Source organism: Equus caballus, chromosome 18 (genome assembly GCF_041296265.1).
Source record: "Equus caballus isolate H_3958 breed thoroughbred chromosome 18, TB-T2T, whole genome shotgun sequence".
Classification (NCBI taxonomy): Eukaryota; Metazoa; Chordata; class Mammalia; order Perissodactyla; family Equidae; genus Equus; species Equus caballus.
The window spans coordinates 49,886,765-49,901,746 of NC_091701.1; the positions used below are offsets into that span (position 1 = coordinate 49,886,765).

Genomic DNA, 14,982 nt, shown 5'->3' on the forward strand with positions numbered 1-14,982 from the left:
TATATCATAGTTAAATAAAAACAGATTCTGAAGGAAGCTCAACAAACAAAATTCAAACAAACCAAGCTTAAAGAAATCTATCTTAATATAGTGTTTAACATAAATCAGATTTTTTAAGGTATCACAGAATTGCCCTCCTCACTGCAAAGTGTAAATCCACATAACCTCTGAACTGTTCAAAGATCAATGCACTGCTGCTCTCGGGCAATAAAGGCAACGGCTTAAAAGAACCGAATGCGGGTGGTGGGGGTGAGAGGTGGGGTGTGGGGGGTGAGAGGTGGGGTGGAGGGATGAGAGATGGGGTGGGGGGGGTGGTGGATTTTCCTCCCAGTTTTGTAACTATGTAAAATTGGTCAAGGCCCTTACATGTAGTGCATGCTCAACTGTTGTTGATGATTAATTTACCTAATGTAAATAAACGAAGAATTACATGATCGAAACTTCCATTCTTTTTATGCAATAATAAAATCTAAGTCCCCTTAGCTAGTTCCTTTAAAACACACTCACCCCACATCTCCACGAGGATTGCCACTGGCTCCCTTTCTCCCAAATAGCAGTGGGCATTTATTTCTAACATAATCTACGCACTCTTACCTCTTAAAACAACTAAATAACAATATATGTCCTATTTTCCCTGGAGAGCACTGGACTTGGAGTCAAAGACCTGCTTTGGTGTTTAGGAACACTATTTGGGAGCGAGGCACTTATCCTCATTGAGCTTCAATTACTTTACTTGCAAAACAAGGATAATAACCTATATCATGAAGTTGCCGTGATAACATTAAAAAAAGAGCGTCAATACCCTTTGCAATTTCCTCCTTTCCTCAAACAGCACTTTGTTCATTTCTGTTTCTTAAAACTTGTCGGGGGGGTGGGGGGGGGGGTGGCCAGTGGTCGAGTTGGTTAAGTTCGCGGCCTCGCTTTAGCTCCACTTCAGCGACCCAGGGTTTCGCGGGTTGGAATCCTGGGCGCAGACATGGAACCACTCATCCAGCCATGCTGAGGCGTGTAGGGGAGGAGGACATTTCCTCTCCCCAAATGGGGGTTCGTCTGGCCGGAGAACGAATTAAATTCACATGAGACAGAATAGCAAGAGAAAATTAAAGCTTTATGAGGAACCATGGCCCGGGGCCTTTCTTCCCGAAGGAAGAAAGGGCACCGAAGAAGTGGGGTGCACAAAGTGGTTATATACCCCCAAACGGGGTGTTTCACATGTGATTGAAATGTCCCTTTTACAACAGTCATGAGGCTGCTCTGTCAGCACAGCGCTTGATGGAAACGGCAGATAGGTCTGCTGTCTCAGTGAGCTTCGCAGGGTGGCAGGTGTGTTGCCTCGGGCTGGGGGGGGGGGGGTGTCACAGATGAGCGCTGCAATCGGTTCCCAGCCTAAAGAAAGATGCTTAATCTTTAAGGAGATGCCAACGTTGGGAGGGGGAGGGAAGTCAGTTACAGGAGGTTACCAGACTAGCACAATAAAATGCAGATTTTAAGTCCTTGCCTTTGGTATTGATTACGAGTTTTTAGAGAGAAGGTCATCTCCTTTCTTCTTCCTGGTACAGAGAGGGAGGCAGCTTTTACAGATAGAGATTTACCTTACAAATGTAAATGTGTCCTAAGGAAGGGCACGTTCCATTCCTCAGAGCCTCCTTCCCTGTCCCAGTTTATCAAAAGCAATCAGCCTTAAATAATCCTGATGCCAAAGAGACATATCTTGGGGTGGCCAATTTCAGGTCCCCACAGGCGGCATCCCACATGCCCCAACTAGAAGGACCCACAACTAAAAATACACAGCTGTGTACTAGGGGGCTTTGGGGAGAAAAAGGAAAAATAAAATCTTAAAAAAAAAAAACAAACTTGTGTCATAGCCTTAACTGGAAGCTCCTAGAAAGTAGGGCTCCCTTCCCAACACCCAGGCGGAAGATCAATACATGTTTACTAAATGGAGCACTTCACTTCACCAACGATATGGAATTCTGACGGGTACAAACGTTCCCAATCAACTCACACATAAAGCATAAAGATACTTATAAACTAGGTATCGACCCCCAAATCCTAGATCTCCCTGGAGGGCCGAGGTGACGCAAGCAAGGGAACACCAGGAGATGACGTCAACCAACCCGTGATGTGTTTCCGGCGCGACGCTTTCCCTCCACGCCGGGACTGGGTTGTGGGGGAGGGAGGCGGTTAGTGGGCTTTAGCGCCTTTTTTGGCGGCGGTAGATTTGAAGCGGTTTAAAGGACCGGACCCCAAGAAGAGGAGACCGTACTGGTGCGGGTAGGTGGCGCGAGGCCAGCGTTGTTTCGGTGGCGTCCTTTGCGGCAGTCCCGGGGTACGAGAGCGGGAAGGGCCCGCGAAGAGGGGCGGAGCCGGCGCGATAGGCCGTGCCAGTTAACCGTTTTCCCCTCGAGGTATCGCGGCTGCCTGGTCCCAGAGGGGGCCCCCAAGGACCGCGGCGCAGCCTTTGCAGCTGTTGCAGCTGGAGAACGCTTCCACCCGCGCCTCCGGGGCCTGGGAAACAGTCCTCCCTCTACCAGCCCCCACCCTCTCCGCTCGGGCGCACACCTCCCTCCCTGACGCATTTTGCCGCACAAGCTGTAATATGGCGGCAGCGACGGCGGCCTGAACTCTGGGGAGCCAGGTGATTTTTGATGCTTCAAAATCGTAGGGCTAAGCACTAATGCGGAGTAGGTGGGAGGATTGGTGGGGAAGGAGGAAGTGTAACCTGACGTCCTGTCAGGTTAGGGTTGGATCCAGTGGCGGGCGAGGAGCCTGGATCACAGGGGTTAAGATTAGACTGAAGACAGGCTTTTCTCCTACTCCGACCTTCTCTCGCAGACGGCGGCGATCGTGCATAGTCAAGTGGCACAGGCCACTTAGTTAAAGCGTTCTGCTAAAACTCAAATTTAGGCCCTTCCTTTCTCATCCCGGAGCTGTCTCCAAGTTCTCTCATGTTTTCGAGGAGTTGCGAGCTGCGCGGGCCTTTTAGGAGGAGGCAATTACTCTTTAGGAGGAAGGTGATGGCTTCGGAGCTCCATATGCCTTGGGGGAAGTGTGCGAATTTGGCTCATCTTTAGTCTCTTAAGAAGCTAAGGCGAGGTCTACGGGAATGGAGAACTCTTAGTCGTTTTGGAAATGTTATAAAAGCGCCGTTTTGTGCATTGATTTTAATTTCTTCCCACAACAGTACTGTCTGTGCAAGACCAGGTTGTTGCAATAGTGATTACAAATACGTCGAAGGAACAACTAAATGTTTTGGAAATTTGGGGGTACGTTAACTTTCAGTAGCTAAAACGAGATAGGGGGGAAATATGTGTGTGTCCGTATGTATTCACGTTTGGCATCGAATGGCCAGTAATTTGCCGGTTCGTAACGGTGATGGGGAGGAGGTGTGTGAACATTTTTGAAATCGTGCCATAAAATCCAGAAAAGGCATAGATATCTACAATGGCTGTCGCTTTCATTCATAGTTTTTCTGTACCCGAAAATTTACCCGTTTTGCCACCACCCTCCTTTTTTTAATTTTAACCATTTGAAATGGGATTATTTCTGTAACAAATTACATACTTCTGTCTTAAACGGAGTTCATTTTACATTGTTTAACATTTTCTTTATGACTCAGGATAATCGGTGCCCTGAGATCCTAGTAGGTCTTCTCTTGTAGTAGGAGTCTGTGCTTTTTGTTTGAATTGCGTTTGCTTTTTAAGATTTTTGTCTTTGCAGGCTGTTGTCAGGGTTGTCTTCCCCTGCTGTCAAGTGTACAAGTATGCAGACATCCTAGGTTAGAAAATTTGGATTTGTTTCTGGCTCAACCATCTGTCTGAACCTCAGTTTCTTCGTCTATAAAATGACATTTTGATTCCAAACTGTCATCAGCTGTGGGCTTCAAAAATAGATATTCAGGTTTGTTAAAATTCTTTGTAAAATCTACTTTAAGTAAGAACTCAGCCGTTACTCCTATGAGTGAAGTGAAGAGCGTATATTACATTTATTGTGACTTATTCAAGTCTGTTAGTTTCTGGTGCTTGTTATTGCGGTCTTGCCAAATAGGTGGTCTCTAAGTAAAGTCTTTGTCCTCTTGATTTTTTGCATATTTTAAATTAGATTTTCAGTCAAGCAGCATCCATTCTTTATTCAAAGGGAAATTGGTAGCCATTTGTGATAGGATGAATTAGTTCTGTTGGTTATCAGGACACCATCTGCAACTTTTTCATTGTTGCTCTTTTAAGAAATACGTATTGATGGTTTTCCTTTATTTTACTAGTAGTATATTTCAACACAATTATAATGTATTATCTATATTTAGTATCCTAATGTACTAAGGTGTCTTACTTATATGCAATAGGAATCCATAGATAATTCATTCAAGTGGTTGGAACGGTTTGTCACAAATCTCTCTGCCACGTTGTGGTATTGCACTTTTTTTTTTTTTGGCTTTAACGTTAGCACCAAGTTTCAGTTTTCATTTGATTTAAGTGTCAATGGTTTTCCCTGGTTTGATGCATATACAGTCTCTATAAGAACACAGTGTGTTTTTATTTCTGTAGGGCAAATCTTGCATCTTGAAATTTATTACAGGCAGTATTATAAATACTTAGAGAAAACTGCTAAAACTGGGACTTTACTGTTAGTGCCAGGCAGGAAATCTTTTGAACTTTGTTTTAGTTTGAGTGCTGATTTAAAATGATCACCAGCCTCTTCTTGAAGTTTAACTACGTCATACTTATGTATAAATATAGGCATCAATTTTTCTATTAAAATGGTTATTTTTGAAACATGAATGATTTCTTAACTCAGTGATTTTTTTTTTTAACTTTTTATTAAGCTTATGATAGTTTTGGGGCTGGCCCCGTGGCCGAGTGGTTAACTTCATGGGCTCCGCTGCAGGCGGCCCAGTGTTTCGTTGGTTCGAATCCTGAGCGTGGACATGGCACTGCTCGTCAAACCACACTGAGGCAGCATCCCACATGCCACAACTAGAAGGACCTACAATGAAGAATATGCAACTGTGTGCTGGGGGGCTTTGGGGAGAAAAAGGAAAAAAATTTTAAAAAATCTTTTAAAAAAAATTGTGATAGTTTACAACCTTGTGAAATTTCAGTTGTACGTTATTGTTAGTCATGTTGTAGGTGCACCACTTCACCCTTTTTGCCCTCCCTGCATCCCCCCTTTCCCCTGGTAACCACCAATCAGTTCTCTTTGTCTGTATGTTTAACTTCCACCTATGAGTGGAGTCATCTGCTTATTTCACTTAACATAATACCTTCAAGGTCTGAACTCATTGCTTTTTTAAAAACGGGGCCAGCCTGGTGGTGCAGTGGTTAAGTTTGCACATTCCACTTCAGTGGCCCAGGGTTTGCTGGTTCTGATCCTGGGTGCTTGTCAAGCCATGCTGTGGCAGGTGTCCCACATATAAATTAGAAGAAGGTAGGCATGGATGTTAGCTCAGGACCAGTCTTCCTCAGCAAAAAAAAAGAAAGAGAGAAGGATTGGCATCAGATGTTAGCTCAGGGCTAATCTTCCTCAAAAAAAAAAAGTGACGCATGTTTGTTTTACATATTATGCTACTGTTAATTACATGTAAACTTTAGTTTAAGGTTTATTCATAATTAAATCATTGCATTTTCGTCAAATGGTGGAAAGTAAAATTAAATAAGCCATTATCAGGAATATTTGTGAATAAGCTAGTTTCTACAGTGAAGCTGTAGCATTCTTTACCAAAAAACTTGCCTTTTTTTCTCTTGTGACCTTGAGCTAGTCACTTCAGCTCTCCAGTCCTCTTGTTCTCAAACTGTAAAATCAGAAGAATGGACTAGATTATCTCTAAGGTTCCTTCAAATTTTAAAAGTCTATAATTGTTTATAATAGTAATTACTGCATTGAATAACATGTTGCTAGGATGGTGTAGGTATATCTCTGGAGACAGTGGGATAAATTATCAGTGTAAGAACTTAGGTAATTGCAGGTACAACATTAAGAATATTAGCAGAGATTTCCCAGTTAGTATATGCCTTTTTAATTCGGTACTAACATAATTGTACTATATTTTTATGTCTCAGATTGTATATGTAAAAAGTATATAATATCCTTATTTAACACTGGACTTGGCAACATGATGGCTTTTCTCTTTTTAAGTATTTTAAAGGATTTAAGAATTTAGAAAGTGCCTATACACTGTTAATCGTGTTTCCACTAGTGCAGTAGTTTATGACTGTAAGAGAACACTAAGGACCTCAGAATGTTAACTTGTTTCTGCTTAGTTCATTAGCAGTCTGGCATTCATAAATGTCTTTAAATGTTTTTGGAGCAATCCATTTTCATTTCTCATTTGATCTCTGTGAACTGCGTTAGGGGATCTGGTGAAGAGGCTGGTGTGAATGTTAGATTGCTTTCTCTGAAAGTAATCTTCAAGATCTGCTATAGTTTTAATTAGTTTAACTTAATATGATTGCACTTAGAAGTGGAAATCTTATGTGAAAATTGTCACCTGTTTTATTAAACTTAAGCACATGAGAACTTCCCATCTTTGTTTCTTGGTCCTGAACTGAAGATGCTCCCTCTTTTAGTGGATTCTGTTTTAGAAAAGACAGAAATGAAAAGAAACACTTTGTTTCTAGAATGCACCCCGACTAGGCAGATCTAGGGAATAGGCTCTGTTTTAGTTGTGGAATGGGCTGAGGTATGTTCACTGGTAGGCTGTGGGAGAATTTACTGACTACAGATACATATTAGCAATACCCCATGTGAGAAGCACACATATAGGGGGAAAGGCACTGAATTGTAATAGAAGAGTCTAGTTCTGCTCATGCCTTGATTAACTAGAATTTTTTTTTTTTTAAAGATTGACACCTGAGCTAACATCTATTGTCAATCTTTTTTTTCCTTCTTCTTTTCTTCTTCTTCTTCCCAAAGCCCCCAGTACATAGTTGTGTATTCTAGTTATAGGTCCTTCTGGTTGTGCTGTGTGGGACCACTGCCCCAGCATGGCCTGATGAGTAGTGCCGTGTCCGTGCCCAGGATCTGAACCAGCGAAACCCTGGGCCACCGATGCGGAGTGTGGGAACTTAACCACTTGGCCATGGGGCTGGCCCCTAATATTTTAAAATTTTATTACATTATATATCTATTACTGACATAGAAAAGTGCCTGTGATATTGTTGATAAACATTTAAAACAACATATTTTAATTGTCTGCTTAGAAAAAAGTAGAATATACACAAAAATATTGGAAGTTATAGCTAAGTGTCAGGATTTAATGCATTTTTGTATGATCTAACTTTTTCAGTGAGTTTATTAGCCTTATTGATTACTTGTTTAAAAAGTATGTCCGTTGTGAATAAAGTAGATGAAATTAAGTGTTGTATACTCAAATTTCTGAAGTGACTCAGGCAAGTGAGATGAGTGCATGAGGTCATGTAGATAACCAATGGTAACAACTGATAGGCAGTAGTGGAAACTAGGTCAAACTGGAACACGTATATATACCTCATCTAATGGAGGCAGACTATACTGAATGTTGAACAGGAATGGGGTATGTTGCTAGATACGGTAATTTTTTTTAAAGAAAAATTCATATTTGGATTTTATAGAAATAGCTGCAACTCATTCAGATGAAACAAATTTGCAGCAGACTACTACTCTGAAAGCTTTCATTAGATACTATTCTTGGAAAATTCGTGAATTATTGAAAATTGCATAGGCTTGATTTATCTCTGACTTTTATTTTTGGTATCTGTTAGCATTGTTTTCTCTTTACTTTTTCTTGAGAAAATGAAATATTGACCAGCTGTTTGTCTTGTGTTTGATTTTAGTATTATTGAGCAATATCAGGAAATCATAATTATGGAGGAAATACTACGTCCCATTTCTGATGAGATAAAATTTGATTTCAGTAATGTTAGAGACATAGTATTGAGCCATCTTTTGTGTCAGCATTGTTGTTCATTAGCTATTAATGTTATTGCATTTACATACTCAAGATTTGCATAGTACTTTTAATAATAATTTGCTGTCTTTTATCTTTCTTGAATTTAAGGCATATTTGATTTGTCATTTCAGGAAAACTAATCTATTTCTATGAAAAGTATCCTTTTCAGGTATACGTTGTATAACCTAAATATAGATAGTAACCACTTAACACACATGTACGTTATCATCTTAGAAGATTGTATGTACATTTTCTTTTTATTATGAAATTTTTCTTTATATAGCAATTCTATTTATGAAAGAAAAGTGGAAGTAGTACAGTGAGGCAAAAACCCTCTTCTGTCTTACAACCAAACACAATAAATGATTATTTCCTTTCAGTCTTTTTTTTTCTTTTTGTAAATCCTTGAATTTGAGGGTTAGTAGTTTATATGATTATAATGATATAGCATATACTGTTTACTTTTACTTTTAACAAATTATGAGCATTTTTCAAATTATTGATCTTTGTAAGCATTGCTTTAACAGCTGTAACATTTTTTTGTTCAACCAGAGGCCATAATTTAACCATTTTTTGTTTTATTGACTAGTTTGCTTTTGATTATGTGTTACTAAAAATATATATATGTATCTAAATGATCATCACAGTAAGTCTAGTCAACATACATCACCTCACATTGTTACAGTTTTTTTTCTTTTGATGAGAACTTTTAAGATTTTCTGTCTTAGCAACTTCAAATATACAGTACAGTATTATGAACTAGTCACCATGATGTACATTACATCCTCAGGACTTTATGAGTTCAGGGTGTTTGTTTTTTAAGATTCCACATGTAAGTGATATCATATGGTATTTGTCTTTCTCTGACTTATTTCACTTAGCATAATGCCCCCAAGGTCCATCCATGTTGTCACAAGTAGTAGGATATCCTCCTTTTTTATGGCTGAATAATATTCCATTTTGTGATATGTGGTGGGCTGTGTGTGTGTGTATGTCAGTCACATTTTCTTTATCCATTCATCCATTGATGGACATTTAGATTGTTTCCATGTCTTGACTGTTGTAAATAATGCTGCATAATTTATAATCAATGTTAATGTTTTGGTGTAAATCCTACCTTTTTTCTTTCTGTTTTATTGAGATATAATTGACATACAGCACTGCATACATCTCAAGTGTACAGCTTAATGATTTGACTTACATACATCGTGAAATGATTACCACAATAAGTTTAGTTAACATCCATCATCTCATATAGATGTCAGGGAAAATAATGTTTTTTTCCCTGTGATGAAAACTTTTAGGATGTATTCTCTTAGCAACTTTCAGATATACCATATGGCAATGTTAACTATAGTCATCTCGTTGTGCGTTACATCCCCTGTACTTATTTATCTTATAACTGGAGGTTTATGCCTTTTGACTACCTTCATTCAATTCCTCCTCCCCCTAACCTCAGCCTCTGGTAACCATGAGTCTGATCTCTTTTTCTATGAGTTAGGGTTTTTTTTTTTTTAAGATTGCACATATAACTGAGATCATACAGTATTTGTCTTTCTCTGTCTGACTTATTTCACTTAGCTTAATGCCACAACCTCCATTGATATTGTCACAAATGGCAGGATTTCCTTCCTTTTTTTGGCTGAATAGTATTCCATTGTGTATGTGTGTATCTATCTATCTATCTATCTATCTATATGTATGTCACATTTTCTCTGTCCATTCGTCTATTGTTAGACTCTTAGATTGTCTCCATATCTTGGCTATTGTAAATAATACTACAACAAACATAGTACAGTTATCTCTTCAACATAGTGAGTTAATTTCCTATCTTTTTATTTATTTATTTTTAATTTTTTTATTCTTTTTTTTTTTTTTTTTTGAGGAATATCAGCCCTGAGCTATCATCTGCCACCAATCCTCCTCTGTTTTTGCTGAGGAAGACTGGCCCTGAGCTAACATCTGTGCCCATCTTCCTCTACTTTATATGTGGGACACCTGCCACAGCATGGCTTGGCAAGCAGTGTGTAGATCCGCACCCGGGATCCAAACTGGCGAAACTCAGGCTGCTGAAGCAGAACTGGCAAACTTAACTGCTGTGACACCAGGCTGGCCCCTCATTTCCTATCTTTTTAAAATGTGCATCTGATTTGTAAAATTGGGATCTTATAGACAGTACTTACCAATGTGCTTTTTTCGTTGAGTATATTATGAATATCCTTTTCATCCATGAGTAGTCTTTGATAATTTTTCTTTTTCAGTTTTATTAATTTTTAGAATTTTTAATAATAATGTAGTCATGTGGTATAAAACTGAAAAGTGTAGAAGGTTATACAGTAAACAAATCTTCTTACGCAACTTCCCCAGCTACCCATTTCTTCTCCCGCCAGATGCCTCTGTATTAGACAAGCAAACACATGCTCTTTTTACTTTTCACATCTTTTAAAAATATACAAAAAGGGGCCGGCCAGGTGGCGCAGTGGTTAAGTTCGCACATTCCGCTTCGGCAGCCTGGGCTTCACCGGTTCGGATCCCAAGTGTAGACATGGCACTGCTTGTCAAGCTGTGCTGTCATAGGTGTCTTACATATAAAGTAGAGGAAGATGGGCAGGGATGTTAGCTCAGGGCCAGTCTTCCTCACCAAAAAGAGGATTGGCGGCAGATGTTAGCTCAGGGCTAATCTTCCTCAAAAAAGAAAAAGAAAGAAAGAAAGCATATCATACACATTTCTATATCTTGCCCTTTTTTTCAACTTAATGAAGTGTTTTAGAAATAGTAGTACATGAACCGCTTCCTTATTCTTTTTTGTACATTGTATGGATGTAATATGTAACCTAGCCCTCCTTTATGGACATTTAGGTTTACAGTCTTCTAACTACTATAAACAATGGTGCCTTGAATAACCTTCTACATACCTTATTTTGCAAATGGATAAGATATATATAAAATAAATTCCTACAAGAGGGGTTACTGAGTCCAAGAGTATTTAATGCATTTGTAATATTGTGTGTTGTCAGATTGACAAAGGATTGCATCAGTTTACCCTTTTACTAGCAACAACAGTGTATGAGAAGATCAATATGTATATATATTTTTTGTCAATATAATAGGGAAAAAATGTTATCTTTGTAATTTTAACATGTAAGAATATGATTTCCAATGGCTAGATGAATACCAACCATTTCATGAGAGTATCACTTAATCAATTTCTATTACTGTATGGCTGTTTTTTTATTTACTGTTATAAAAACTGCTGTAGTGACAGTATATATGAACTTTTTATACTTAAAATCCTTTTAACCATATAATAGTGGTATCTTTTTTCATTTAACAAACATTTTTTTCCATGTTACATATAAAAATCTGTATTTTCCTAGGCAGTGTAATAGTCCATCATATGAACATTTCCTAATTTACTTAACTGTTGTTTTGAACACCTAGGTTGTCTCTAATTACTCACTATTATAAAACCAAAACCAAATAATATTTTATTTAAAATGGTTACTTTTAGAGAGATTCCAAGAGATGAATTACTAAAGTGTTAAGGGTTAGAATGAATATGAATATATTCAGAGTTCTTGGTCTGTAATGCCAAGTTGCTTAGCAAAATTGTTCATGCTGTTTATATTTTTAATTTTACTTTTTGTGAATTGTCTATATTCCTTTGGGTGGCCTTTGTGCTTTTAGTTGTTAGGTACATGGACCCTATAGTAGTGGCTCCCAAAGGTAGGGGTGGAGGGACAGTGAGATGTTTTTTTGGTTGTCACATGGACTGATACAGTCAGGACCAAGGGTGCTTAATGTTCTGCAAAGAGTATGGCGGTCCTATTCAGCAAAGAATTGTCCTAGTGCACCCATACCTAAGCACTATACTGCAGTAAGAAAATGTATACATCATGTTTGTTGAAAATATTTTCTTCAATTTCCTGCTTTCTAATTTCTCTTTGATAAATAGAAATAATAAATTCTTTCATGAGGAGATCAAAATTGTTTATCTCCATTATTTATTTAATTATTAGTGAACATGAAAAGTTTACTGATATCTAGAGGGTAGATAGATATTCACAGGTGTTTCCTGTTTTCCAGTTGTAGGGGTGCACAGTTTTGTGAGAAGAAAAATGATTCTCTAAGATCTTCTCAACTTAAATGTTAAACAGCAGTAGTTATCATGAAAGTGAGACACTTAAAAAATATATTAAGGGCCGGCCCGGTGGCACAGGGGTTAAGTTTGCACGTTGCACTTCTCAGCGACCCAGGGTTCACCGGTTTGGATCCTGGGTGCGGACATGGCATCGCTTGGCAAAAGCCATGCTGTAGTAGGCGTCCCACATATAAAGTAGAGGAAGATGGTTATGGATGTTAGCTCAGGGCCAGTCTTCCTCAGCAAAAAGAGGAGGATTGGCAGTAGTAAGCTCAGGGCTAATATTCCCAAAAAAAAAAAAAATATAGATTGACTTGTGTGCTCTTTTGAAGAGTTTCTTTTACAGGTCTGTATTTGTTGTAGACAACTTGGGAAATGAAAAAACTAAAATCAAAAATCACCCATGAGGCCTGGCCCCGTGGCTGAGTGGTTAAGTTCTCTTGCTCCACTGCAGGCGGCCCAGGGTTTTGTCGGTTCAAATCCTGGGCACGGACATGGCACCACTCATCGAGTCATGCTGAGATGGTGTCTCACATACCACAACTGGAAGGACCCACAACTAAGAATATACAACTATGTACCTGGGGGCTTTGGTGAGAAAAAGGAAAAAAATAAAATCTTTGAAAAAAAACTCACCCATGAGCTGGGCTTGATGGCGTAGTGGTTAAAGTTTGGACAGTCTGCTTTGGCAGCCCAGGTTCAGTTCCTGGGCATGGAACCACACCACCCGTCTGTCAGTAGCCATGCTGTGGTGGCAGCTCACATAGAAGAATTAGAAGGACTTATAGCTAGAATATACAACTATGTACTGTGGCTTTGGGGAGACAAAAAAAAAAGTCACCTGTCACCCTTTCACTTAGAGATAGACTTTTAACATTTTTGTGTATTTCCTACTACTTTATTTTACTATGCAGGTATAGCTTTAAATTTTATTAATTTTCAATTGAGAAACTAATACATGAATATATTCTCATTGCAAAAATTCAAACTTTATAGTAAAACTAAAGACCCCCATTGACTTCCATCCCTACTCCCAGTCTCCTCTGCAGAGTACCATTAGGAATTTTTGTATGGATCTCTTAAGACCTTTCTCTTTATCTGTAGAAACAAAGTATTATTTTAGGGTGTAAATAGAATACTTAATGTGCAACTGTCTTTTTTTTTTTTTTTTTTTTTGAGGAAGATTAGCTCTGAACTAACATCTGCTGCCAATGCTCCTCTTTTTGCTGAGGGAGACTGGCCCTGAGCTAACATCCATGCCCATCTTCCTCTACTTTATATGTGGGACGCCTACCACAGCGTGGCTTGCCAGGCGGGACCATGTCTGCACCCAGGAGCCCAGCCAGTGAACTGCGGGCCTCCAAAGTGGAACGTGTGAACTTAACCACTGCACCACCAGGCCAGCCTATACAACTGGCTTTTTAAAAAAGTTTTTCAACAAAATAGATTTTTCGGATAGTGTATGTAAAGACTTTTCAAACTGCTGTATAATATTAAATAGCATGTATATACCATAATTTGTTCAGCTGTTCTTTCATCATGGGACATTTTGGGTGTTTCCTTTTTGTTGTTGTTATTACAGTGTTGCAAAAAAGTATTCTCACGCATGCCTATCCTTTCGTGTATAATTAATTCATTTATTAAAATTGGTTTCCTGCCATAGCCAAGCACTGATTGAGGCACTAAGAATTAAGAGGGAAGCAAGAAGATCTGTCCTATCATGGAGCTTATCCTCTAGAAAAAGGAATAGATAGAAAAACTTGAATTTATAATAAAATAACAAGTAGCAGTAGATGCTGGGAAGAAAAATAAAGCAGTGTAAGGGGATATAAGTGTTGGAGGACAGGGGCTGCTCCTTTCAATATACTAGTGAGGGATGGTTTCTGTGAGGAGGTGATACTTGAGCAGTGATTTAAATTAAGTGAGGGAATGAACCATGTGAAGATCTGAGGTGAGAGCATTCGATACAGAGGGAGCAGCAAATTTAAAAGACCTAACAAGGGAATAGGCCTCGGGATGTTTGAAGAGCAGGAACACCAGTGTGGCTGAAGCAAAGTTGAGGAGAATGTGAAATGAAGTTGTAGAAGTCAGCGGGTGCTAAAGTATTTAGAGCCATGCTGTTCAGTACAATAGCCATGAGCCACAGATGGTTATTTATTGAGCACTTGGAATATGACTAGTCTGATTTGATAAACACTGGATTTCTAAAACTTAGTACCAAAAAAAGAATGTGAAATAGCTCATTAATAACATTTTTTGTTGATTATATGTTGAAATAATATTTTGGACATACTGAGTTAAATAACAGATATTATTAAAATTAACCTATTTTTATTTTTTAAAATGTGGCTACTAAAAAACTTAAAACTACGTATGTGTCTCATTTCTATTGGACCGTGCTAGTTTACAATCTTAAAATCCATGGTAAGACATTTTGATTAAATGTGATAGTAAGACATTGGAAAATACTAGGCAGAGGAATGATGTGATAAGGTTTGAGCTCTTTTTTTTTCTTTTCCCCAAAGATTGGCACCTGGGCTAACAATAGTTGCCAATCTTTTTTTTTTTCTTTTTCTGCTTTATCTCCCCAAACCCCCCCTGTACACAGTTGTATATCTTAGTTGCACGTCCTTCTAGTTGTGGAATGTGGGACACCGCCTCAAGGTGGCCTGATGAGCGGTGCCATGTCTGTGCCCAGGATCCGAACCCTGGGCCACAGCAGCGAAGCGCGCGAACTTAACCACTCGGCCACAGAGCCGGCCCCTGAGCTCTTAAAGAATCACTCCATTCTGATTGTTCTGTGAGGAATAGACAGTACAGCGGCCAGTCAGTGGCATAGTGGTTGGGTTCACACGCTCTGCTTCGGCAGCCTGGGGTTTACAGGTTTGCATCCTGGCTGTGGACCTACACATCTCTC

The 14,982-nt window shown here is 39.0% G+C and overlaps 1 protein-coding gene across 2 annotated transcripts in view; it reads left to right on the plus strand.

Annotated features, from left to right (window-relative positions):
• The first annotated feature begins 1,975 nt into the window (after positions 1-1,975).
• Positions 1,976-14,982, plus strand: part of PPIG (peptidylprolyl isomerase G) — a 40,129-nt gene continuing 27,122 nt past the window's right edge. Inside the window, exon 1 of one of the 2 annotated variants that reach the window (XM_001916894.5) lies at positions 1,976-2,274. The gene's annotated coding sequence lies outside the window, so the exon portion shown is untranslated. Of the gene's footprint in view, positions 2,275-2,315; positions 2,639-14,982 lie in introns of those variants that run through there. The other variant, XM_005601571.4, reaches the window with a different exon arrangement.